This window comes from Cyprinodon variegatus, unplaced genomic scaffold, assembly GCF_000732505.1.
Source record: "Cyprinodon variegatus isolate N-32 unplaced genomic scaffold, C_variegatus-1.0 Scaffold4, whole genome shotgun sequence".
Classification (NCBI taxonomy): domain Eukaryota; kingdom Metazoa; phylum Chordata; class Actinopteri; order Cyprinodontiformes; family Cyprinodontidae; genus Cyprinodon; species Cyprinodon variegatus.
Genome location: NW_015150457.1, coordinates 1,640,360 through 1,650,204, shown reverse-complemented (window position 1 = coordinate 1,650,204; position 9,845 = coordinate 1,640,360).

Below are 9,845 nucleotides of genomic sequence, written 5' to 3'. Positions count from 1 at the left end.
CCTAACGAGCCTTATTAGTTGCACAATTCCTCTTACATTTGGATTTCACCATGCTGGTGTTCACTCTCAATCAAACAAACAGGAGCAGACTATACTAAATTTCAGGGTTAAAAGAGTGAGAATAATATTAATAATAGAGATGTTATAATCTTTGTAGATATGACGGGATATGTTTGTGTGGGTTTGAGCTTTTTAAAGTGGGAACAGATGTGGGAGTAACCGAGTTTATCCCTCATCAGACACTGTTTCTCTAAATTACATTTTACAAAAAGCTTTAATGGTCTTAATATGCTAAATATCCATGTCCAATTATGTTACTTTTATAGCAGTCTCTTTCACCTTAACCCTGCTTTTCCAATTTATACAAATTGTTTGTATGAGTAACACATTATTAATATAAGAAGGGAAAATAAAAATTGTACGAATAGTTCACATGTCCTATTTAAAGGATTTGTTAAAAAACAAAAAAACAAAAAACTGAATAACATTTGGTCAAAGAATATTTTAGAGGGCTTCCTGGTTTACATTACGTTTCTTGTCTAACACTATCTGCCCTCTTGGCAGACAGACAGAAGATGTTTTTATACCCTTAATGCTGCCTTTATACCACCTTCCAGTGTTTTTAGTCAAACAGAAACCCAGAGGGACAGTCCCTGAATTTCTTAAGTGTAATTGAGTTTAAGGCTTCAAAGAAAAATTATCTAAAAAGCATTTTTTTCAAAGCAATTCCACAATAAATCTTTAAATACTTGATCAGGCATAGATGTAAAAAAAAGATCTGTCTTAAGACTTTTCATGTGTGGCGTTAAAATCTAAAATTGGTCTTTGAGGATACTATAACCCAGTCATTGTAGTGACAAGGGGTTTAAAGATTTATATCGCTCTATTTAAACAGCTTTTCTCCAGAGAACTCCTCTGCATTTATCTAGGAGAGAGTAAACTGAAAGTAAAACACTTTTAAGTTGCTTTTTTTTTTACTTTGTTTGGTGAACCCGATTAAAGAAAATTCAAATGAGGAACAGAAACCTAGAAGTATAGACATTGGGATCATTTTAAAATGACTAAAATTGGAATGGTTAGAAACTGTAACTAGCTAGTTTACAGCAACCGGAAGTAAGCTTAAACAAAAGTGCAAGGAGAATATTAGCCAAATAATACAGAAAGGTCTTTGAATCCAGATGTGTATGGCCTGTGTGAAAATTTAAGCAATAGTCTGAAGACCTGAACTGGCTGGTTTTCAGTTTTACTGGTGCTGACTAGTAACAGATTAAAAAGACAGGGTCAGTTTCCAACAACAATAAACTGTAGTTTCTGCAAGATGTCGAGAGGTGTTATGGTTATTCAGGTAAGCAAGAGAGACAGAGAGAGAGATCAATACTTAAAACAGAACAAGAAGGCCAAGTAAAAAAAAAAAAAATCTAAATAGTTTTTTGATTCACCCTTATGGATTTTTAGCTATGTTGGTGGAACATGGTTTGAAACATCTTTGCAGCCTTTTTTAAATCTCAGTGTTAGGCTTATGATCTATATTTTCCATGGCAAGTACTTTTAAATAATACTATCTGTACTTATGACGACATGAGATACGAATGATTTGGTTATTTTTACTCCTTAATGATTCTCTATTATCATTAAATACTGCTCACAAAAAGAGGGCTTGAAACATATTGTATGCTTTTGCTGTTCTTACTTATTCTTATTTTAAACTTCTAAAGATAACTGAATCTGAAAGTCAAAGTTTTACAAAATCCATAGAAGTCTAATTGACTGCCTGGGCAATTTTGATTGGTTGATGTAAGAGGCTCCTCGGCGTCCTTGCTTTTACTCACCTGTCCCTCTGACCAGCTCTTTGTCCTCCTCAGCAAAACAAAACAAGATATAATCTATTTTCTCGTCAGTTTGCCTGTTAACAGTGCACTCATATCCGTGCACTCATATCACAGTTCAATCACATTCTTAATCCTCTGAATTATGGAGTTTCTTAGAGTAATTGTACTCAAGTGAGAAAAAAATGTTTGGGTAGAATAGGCTACTCATGTACTAAATATCTAACCATAACATTTGATTTACTATTTAAAATTATGTAAGATGATGCAAAATGATCATATTTTAAAGACAAAAAAAAATAAATAGAACAATTAATACAAATAAATACAATAACTGCAAAACAAGATTAAGTACAAAAAACACTTTTCTTTTTGAAGTAAAACTTGTGAAACCAATCCTTACAGTAGGTAATGTACACATCTCAGAACTGATAAAGAACCTCCAGTGACAATTTATCTATTGTTTGCTGTATATTAGCTTTACCTCCCAATGTCATAGAATGCTTTGTAGATAGAAAGTGAGCTTTTGTACAAACAATATCCTTATTTTAACAAAAACCTTTCTTGTCTGTTGCACTTTTTGGTCAAAACCAACCTCTTCTTCATTGATTGAGGTTAGCTATGTGGGTAGAATAGCAAAAAATTTGTCAGGTAAGAGTGGTTATATTTCATAATCATAAAGTTCCAGTAATCAAAAAGGTATGGTTCAGTATATCTACTTCTATAAAGTATTTTTGTGAAAACATTACTTAAATGAATTGTAACTGAATAAATATAAATAGTTACTACCCCCTCCTGTTTCTTAGAGACACACCAATCAAATATTAACATCTGCATTGGTCTCCATATGAGAGAAAATTCAGGATAGAGTATTGGTGAATGTGATGGTGACATGGTCCTTAATCCCAAGTTTTAACACATGGTAGGAAAAATATATTGGTTTGTTTATTTTTTTTTGTTTTTTTATACCATATACTTTTGTCGTATTTTTTTTTGTTCAATTGTTTGTTTTTGTTTTTGTTTCTTTTTTTTTTTTTTTGGGGGTTCCGTTCACTTGGGGGATTGCACTGTTTTTTGGTTGGCCCTTTCTTTGCTTGTTTGGTTTTTCCCTTCTGGGTTTTGCTTTTGGGGAAGAGCATGGAGTTCACATTTTAATATGCTGCATAATCTTTTTGTTCTTTGGCTTTTGTGATTTGCTAATTTTGTTAATTCTGTTTAGTTATTAGTAATCTAAGTTTAAACCTTAAGCTAACAGTTTAGTTATTTTTGTAGCATTTGTGTAGATGTTCTCCCTACCTCTTCCTCAGTGTGTCAGTCTGGTCTGATCAGCCAGTATTTAAGTCCTGTTTGTTTGCTGTATGGCAGGTCAGTTTTGTTTGTTTGTGCAGTTAGTTTGAGGTATTTTAAGTTAGTCTCTTCATTTGACCTCTTTTAAGGACCCTGTCATTATTGTTTGGATTCTTGTTACTTTGGGGAAATAAAGCCCATTTTTCTTGATAATCATCACTGGCCGGCTCAGTGCCTCACAGTGAAAATGGGCCCGATGGGGCAAATTAATTCAGCGTATTTCTATAAAAATTTCAAATTAGACTATTAATCTCTTAAACTGCAGAAAGGTTGACTTCTTTATGGGCATCTGTCTTTGATTTCATAAATACAAGCGGTACATATTTGTTTTCAGGATAGAATTTGTCCTGTTAAAAAAGTCCATTCATACATATACTTGTTAGTAGAGATGTCAGTGTTTAATGAAAGCAACAGTAATAATATAACATTAATGTAAATAAAACTTCGACATTAACATAGTGTTGGGATCTGCAGATGTCAAAATAAAAGTATTGATTGGAAGTGAAAAAATGTGGATCACTGTATACCTATTTTTTACATTTTAAACAACTTACTTTGCTCTGAGAACTACTCATGCAGAGCTTTCTGAACTTTTCTTCTTCCTTAACCTTATTTACACCCTATTTACTTTGAATGATGATTGATGTGATTCATAATAACTAATCTGAATAACTAAAACAGGACACATAAAGCAAAATGTAGATAAAATGAAATAAAGAAAACATTTAGAATACATTTACAGAGGCTGCAGTCTTTAGATCGGTCTGGGAGACCACTGTCTAATCTCTTGTGTTTCAAATCACTATTCTTAAGGTTCTATTATGACAGATAAAACAAGTTGGGGTTAAAGATACTCCACAAATAATTAAATACTCCTATAAGGTTAAAGCAGTTTGCAAAAACTTTTTCATGCTTTTTGCCCAGAAAAATTTGGTTCTTTAAGCAAAAGTCTGGTGAAGGTGCAGAATTGCATAATGGACTATTTGAATTATTTTGTACTGCAACAGTTTAATTTGATATTTTTAAAAGAGGGACCTACTAGCCAAGGCAAAAAATAACAACTAAATAATATGCCTGTGTAGATTCTCACTCATCCAGGTCATGGCAAGTACAAAACAGGCTTAAATTGGAGGCAACAGAACTTTCGCCCAGTTTTAATAAAGGCACTTCAACACATATCCAACAGTCTTTGCCAATTCTGTCTGCTTACACTAGAGCAATGTCTAATTGGAGCACTGGTGTTTTCTTGCTTCCTCTGTTTTAAGCCTGTAAAAAACACCACACCAATGGGAAAAAATTATTATTGAAAATAGTACTTTTTTTTTCCTCATCTGATTTGTACACAGACCAGGTTGGTGCGAAGTTGTTTATGTTGGCAGTATGCTCTGTGTTGGTGGAGTGAGATGGTAGTTCAGTAAGAATGCAGCGAGAATGCGTGAGGCTCTTCTCTGGGGACACCAACAACCATTGAGGGTCACTGCTTTATCTGCTAATTACAGAGCACATTCTCTGTAGCTGTATGAACCAGGTTTGTACGTTACACACAATTAACTTTGCATTTATCATGCCATACTCCACTGCTGTGTCATTTAGAAAGATAAATACCAAAAATCCATTCTAAAAAGATTTTAAACCTATATGCATTCAGATCTTGTCTTGATTTTCTTACCTGCTCTAACTTGTTCTTATATGTTGTCCTCCAGCAACATAATGCATTTAATGAAACCGTGCAAGGAGCGAGAAAATTTTCTGCAATGGTTTTCATACATAAATAATACCTGCATGTTAAGTTAAAAGAACAAACCAGGTTGTGACCTTCCTCCTTTTTACGCAACGTTGGATCAACACACTGTTGATCTCTGATACAGACGAAAGTGAGTCAGAGGAGTCATAGGAAGTCATCGCCACAATCTGGACCCAGTCTGGGAACAACAGAGCCAGGGCATTCATTGTGTGCCTCCTTCCTACAAAGGAAACAACTGTCACAAGTTATTCACTGTGTTTTAACCTCATCTATCAACACTGCGCTTGGAGCACTAATAAATGAGTGTGAGATGGTTAACAATGGCCCCAGTGGCAGATTCACATATGCCCCATTTCCAACCTAAAGCTGAGTTCAAAGAGAAAGTGATGATGGACTGATGACTGGTATTTTCATCAACATTCCTATGAACATTTTCAGAAAACCTATGGATGGATGGATGGTTGGATGGATGTTCTCACCATGGTGAGAGATGGTGAAAGATTGGCTGCTCTCCTTAGTCCTTGTATAACATTTATTAGGCTGCAGTCATTGGGAGAGACAGTTTACATTCTGGTTACCTGTTCATCAAAAGTCAACACAGAAACACACCAGACAGATGAACCATGCATGCATGACCTTATAACAGGGTAATTTAGAGAGACCGATTAACCAAACAGTCATGTTTTTAGACTGTGGGAGGAAACTGGAGTATCCAGTGAGAACTCATGCATGCATTGGATGAACATGCTAATTTCTTGCAGGAAAACTCTTGTCCAGGATTGAAGGGTATTTGTTTTACTCCATGCTTCTCTATCTTTTATATCTGTTTTCTCTCCAAGCTGCACATGGTTGGTCAAATCTGTGACATTGTCTCTGCCTTTGCTGAACAGAAGATTTGATGGGTGGGAGTTGTAAACACTGGGTGACACTGTTGACCCTACACATTGCCAATAGGTGTGGTTAACATTGTAACACCACATGCTGTTGTTACAAATACTAAAAGAAAAAAAAACAGCTTAAATCGCTGTTAATTGTACATTAAATTAAGACCTGGAGATTAGGTGGATCTGGATTAATACACTCAATGTGAATCCTGGTCAACTTGATCTTGCACCATTCAAGTATCTTCATATCATAAGGTGTGTAAATTAACATTACTGTTGGCAATAAAGTAACATTTTCATCAAAGAATCTCAAGAGCCATTCTAAAAGAATATATGGAGTTCCCATAATTGCGATGATGTATAAAATGTGTTTATTAAAGTTTAAGGGCTTAGGAATGTACAGCTTTTGAACTTTTTCCACTTTAAATCGTTAAAGCCACAAAATTAAATATGGGTTTTTATAAATCCAACACAATCTAATGCATTGCTGTCATATTGTAATTTTTTCTTATAAATGCAAATCTAGAGGGTACATTAAGTGCCTTAAATAAAATCATATCCACCCAATTTCCTCTAAGATCTTCCTATTGTAAATGATAAACAGAGTCCATCAATTTGTGAGTTAATTAGAATATAAAAACAGATTTTATGGAAAGGCAGAGGATTGTGGTTAGGGTTGGAATTTTACAGACATTTTCAACCTGTCTCTTGCCCAAACAGCTGTACCAACATGCTTCAAATGCACTTCCATTGTGCCAGTGCCAAAACACTCCAGCCCAACATGCCTTAACGACTACCGCCCTGTAGCACTCACACTAATCATAATGAAGTGCTTTGAGCGGCTGGTCCTGGCACACCTGAAAGACATAGTACCATCCACATTGGACTCACAGCAACAACGATGAGACTGCTTATAGGGAGGAGATCAAGCACTTGGCCACATTGTGCACTGAAAATAACCAGCTCCTCAACACCACCAAAACGAAGGAGCTCATCATAGACTTCAGGAAAGATTCAACAGGCACCCACGACACCATCCACATCAAAGGAATAGCTGTTGAACGTGTGTCTCCAGTTTCAAGTTTCTGGGGACCCACATCTCAGCGGACATGTCCTGGTCAACCAACACCTCCTGCCTGGTCAAGAAGGCTCACCAGTGCCTCTTCTTCCTAAGAACACTGAGGAAGGATCAGATCCCCTCAACTATCCTGGTGAACTTTTATCTCTGTGCAATAGAAAGCATCCTAACCAACTGTGTTACAGTGTGGTACGGAAGCTGTTCTGTTGCAGAGCGCAAGGCAGTGCAGCGGGTAGTGAAAACCGCACAGCACATCACTGGAACTTCACTACCCACCATCGAGCACATCCAGAAGAAACACTGCCTACATCGAGCCTGCAGCATTCCTAAGGACTCATCCCACCCAGCCCACAGTCTGTTTTCTCTCCTACCCTCCGGTAGGCGTTTCAGGTGCCTCCGGACCAGAACCAGCAGACTAAAGAACAGCTTTTTTCCCCAGAGCTGTCTCTTTTCTGAACTCTAACCCTCACGGATAGAGTCTACTCTCCTTCCTCACACCTACCACCATTTTGCTATTCTGTTTTTTTTTTTGTTTTTTGTTTTTTTTACAAGACTGTAATATTCACCTGCACTCCTGACTGTTACTATTGTAACAACTGTTTGCATGCTTCTTGCACTACGCACTTTGACTGAATATTGATTTGCACTGCCGACTGCTTATATTTGCACTGCCGACTGTTTATTCACAGCACCAATTGTTTACATTTACATCTGCAATAACGTACTTTAACTGTAATATGCAATTACCTTGCTTCTGTCCAAACTTTATTTATTCATTTTATAGTAAAACCCATCTGTATATATGCTATTGTACATAACTGTAAAAACCCTTTTTATAGTAATATCCGCCTGTATATTATATTCGCTACATATCCAGCTGTAAATTTAGTTCCATAACACTAGTTATCTATATATTATATTTATCTATTAGTAAGATTCTGTTTATAATGGTATTCATCTCTATACTTATTCAGTAGAACCCATGTCCTGTATTTATGGAACCATTATTTATCCTGCACTTGCTGCTATTGCAGTTCTGGTTAGACCTAAACTGCATTTCGTTGCCTTGTATCTGTACCTGTGTAATGACAATAAAGTTGAATCTAATCTAATCTAATCTAATTTATGTTGGTTGACTGCATAAAATATCCATAAAAGTTTGTGATTCTAAAGGGAAAAAAGCATAGAAAGGTTGATCAGTAGTGATGCAAGGCACTGTACTGTACACTGGGGTATCTCAGGCTCATTTGACTTTCTTGTTTAGAAATCTGCCTTCAGATTTCTGTTACTGACTGGAAAATATTTCCAACCACAAAGTAATTTTACCATTGCAGCTGGAAGGTAATTATTTGACTGAGTCAGCCTGACTATGTGAAGACAAATATTTTCTTCACGATTCAGTACTATCTTAATGGCCACACGGTATTAGGCGATCTGGGTGGTCGAAAAAAATTTGCTTAACACATGCTATAATTTTTCAGGCTTAAATTTGACTTATTAAGGGAAATAAATTGTTACTCCCTGTAACTTTAAATACATTATTAGGGGCTTGTCACTGTTGACAATTTTAATTCCAACAGAATTAGTATTTCTTTTTTATTTTTATTTTACAAAAGCAAATAAGGGGTTACCTTATGTAAGACACGGGTATTGTATCTCAACTGTTTTCCTCTTCCAAAACTATAAATGCTCTTTTGAAAGAAAAAAATATGAACCATAACAAAGAGCTTCCCCTTTTTTGGTCCTAGAATGCATCACACGGTAGAAGAATCAGCCTTCAGCTCAGAGTGTAAATTCAACATGACAGGACTGCTGAGACGGCTCTGTGTCCACGTCAATGCTCGTAGAACCGCCTGCCTCGACGTCCACACGGCAACAAAGCTCCCACAGTGGGGCCTCGGCCAATCAGGACTCTCCAAAAGGTGACAGGCCTAGGCCAGGTCTTCTTTTGCTCTCTGTCGCTATGGCTGCTGTGGCTTTTTTGTTTTCCTGAGAGAAAACACTGACAGATAAGAAGGGAGAGTGAGAGAGACAGGGAGACAGAGAGAGATGCTGTAATGCTGGTATACATATTCAACATGCATTCCTTTTAGGCTCATGCATGTTGAAAGTAAGAGAGTTCTCATTGTGTTTTTTTCTTTGATTGTGAAGATGCATTATGAGGACAAGTGTGAATAAGTGTGTGATTTTTCTGTGGGTGGCACATTTGTTTTGATATTTCACACTTGTTTATTTGCGGTTACATTGGAAATGTGAGTATATTTGCAGAAAACATTTGTCTAGACATACCACAAGCACTCTGACATCATGACGAGCTGTGTTTTAAAATTATTTCAAACAAGAATGACCAAGGTTTGTCTATCTTCACAAGCTCAACAGGGACAAACTGCCATTCATAACAAACATAATTTCAATGTGCATTACATTCATGCAGCCAGTCCTTTTGGAAATTGATCAGTTTGCTCACTATGATATTAACTTGTTTTGATTTGAGACATCGTATCTGTTTGTGTTTGCACCAAATACTTCATCAGATTCTCCTGAATGCTCCTTGCTGTGCTGAGTTGAAAACTTCTGCACTCAGGGAAATGCTTTTGTAATCGGCAGCCAGCAACAATAGTTTTATTGTGTGTTTGAGTGTATCCTGAGCTGACCTCTATTCTTTTTCGGTGAGTGTATTATTGCTCAGGCCTGCTGGAGTCCATCTGGGTGTTTGGTTTTGGTTTGCCAAGAACAATACTTCTTCCTACTGCAGGCAAGTCTTTCTGCTGGCATTGATTCACATGCAGCTTCACTCTCACATACAGTCCTGGCACAACACCAGGCCAATTAAGATACACTAAGTGAAACAGCGCTTTTTTTTCTTTCAGAACTTTCTTTTTGTCACCTGCTTTTAGCAAAAAAAGACTATCAGAATAGAATGACATGTGTGCTTTCTAATTACAATAGTCAAGCCTAGAAGTAAC